We start from the raw sequence: 2,405 nt of genomic DNA on the forward strand, positions 1-2,405 counted from the left end.
AAAAGTTTTTTTTCCCCCGTTATTTTTATTTTTTTTACAGCAACAACAACAATAATAATAATAATATTAATATTAATAATAATGATAATAACGATGATGATGATCATAAACGGGTTTTTTTTTTTTTTTTTTGGAAAAACTCGAATTTAAAAAAATTTTTTTTTCATTTCGTTTTTCCATCTGTTGATTTGAAGGGGAAGACGGAAGAACGGGGGGTAGAAGGGGGTAAGAGAGATATCTTCGAATCAACGGATGAAAAAACTAAATGAAAAAAAATTTTTTCCCCCCTATTCCCCTCCCCCCAAATTTTGGTTCGCCATTTTAATTAATTTACAAAAAAAAATTCCAAAATAATTTTCCACATATTTTTTTTTTTAATAAATAACCGACCAATTTAAAGTTAATTTGCATGAACGTATGCTGCATTCATTTTCAAGTTTTCCACATGAATACGATGATGATGATGATGATGATAATATATACGCGTATCGCGAATGAGTGAAAACGACGAAACCAGATTTTTATTATTATTCTATTGATTTTGATTTTTTTTTTTTTAGTAAAATGCCAAAATTAACAACATATTGAAAGGTTTTCTTAACTTTTTTTTTTTTTTCTAATAAAAGTAATCAAAAAAAAAAGAAAAGAAAATTGTTTTTTTTCTTTTCATTTTTTTTTTTTTTTTTAACCGCTGGGAAAATTTTATTTTATTTTTTTTTAAGCCCTTAAAAGTTTTGTAATTAAAAAAAATGAGTTTGAAGAAAATTTATTTTTTTTATTGAAAATCAAATCGTTTTTTTTTTTTTTTTTACCTGTTATTCAGCCCACGATAAATTTTTTTTTTTAAAAAAGTGATTAAATTAATTATTATTATTATTATTATTATTATTATTATTATTATTATTATTATTATTATTATTATTATTATTATTATTATTATTATAAAATAAATTTGAAAAAATTTTGCTTTCCCGGTTATTGTTGTTAAAGAATGAGTGAATAAAACTGATGAGGATAAAAGAAAATTGATGCCTTAAAGGGTAGTTTATCATGATAAAATTATTTAAATTTTTTTGTTTTTTATGTTTATCCGACAGCAATTTACATTAAGTTTTTGGAAAACAACCGAGAAAATTTACACTCGATTCTCTCTCTATCTCTCTCTCTCTCTCTCTATCGAAGGAAAACAGTTAATTTAATCCTCTTGAAAAATAATTGAAACGCTGGAAAAGTTTTTCCAATTTTTTTTTTTGTCTATCCTGTCAGTTCCAAAATTTGTTTATAGTGATGGTGGTTAAAGAGTGGTTATCGAAACGTAATAAAACTAGTTATCATTATTATCATCATTAGAGAATAATTTAAAAGGACCCGTTTTTTTATTATTAATAAATTATTTAAATAAAGGTAATCAAAGGAGAGATGAAAATTTTCCGACTTTGGTAAAATTTCAGGAAAAAACGTTTGGAAAATTTTTATTTCGAGGTCCCCATTTTATTATTTAATAAAATTATTTATTTATCGTTTAATAAATAAATAAATAAATTTTTATATTATTAAATAAAATTATTTAAGAAAAACGTCACATTGACGACGTCACACCCAAATTAAAAAAAAAAATTATTTACTCGAAAACAAAAGAAAAAATTAAAAAAAAAAAAAAAAAGAGAGAAAGAAATCGGTCGTGGCAGTAAGTAAATAAATAAAACGAATGATTTTTTTTTTGGGCGTTAATCAAAAATAACGTGTCACGAAATGAAAATGTTTTAAATAAAAAGTTGCGGCGGCGGAGGCGACACAAAAGGTTTTTTCTTTATAACACAAAAATTAATTAACGAAATGATAATAAATACTTACGATAAAAAATTGTATTCCAGAAGAAAGAGAGAGAGAGAGAGAAAGGGTAGTTGATAACGATAATGATAATAACTTACCGATGATTAACCGTAAAAAAAAGTTTTTAATTTTTAACAACGAATTTCGGTTTGAACTTAATTTGGTAAACACTTGTTGCAAAATGATAAAAAGAGACAAAACGGGGACCCTCATTCGTTAATATATATCTATATATATAGCGCATGTCAATAAATTTTTTTTTTTCATCTTTTATATTTTCCTTTTTTTTTAAGAAAAAACATATTTTTCTTATTTACATTCCTTTTTTTTCCATCCTTTTATATAAATTTTCCTTTTTTTTCACCCCCCTTTTTTTTTTCTTTTTGGATAAAATTATTCGCACCTTTTCCTTTTTTTTATTTATTTATTTATTTTTCTTTCGAGGAGGAGGGGGAGGAGGGAGAGGGAGAGGAAAAAGAAGGGAGTGAGGGGGAGAGGAAGGGAGGGGGAGATCCTGAATTAAAAAAAAATAATAATAATAATTTAAACCATTTCCATATTTTTTTTTTTTT

Source organism: Pediculus humanus, genomic scaffold, assembly GCF_000006295.1.
Source record: "Pediculus humanus corporis 1103172107371 genomic scaffold, whole genome shotgun sequence".
NCBI lineage: Eukaryota > Metazoa > Arthropoda > Insecta > Psocodea > Pediculidae > Pediculus > Pediculus humanus.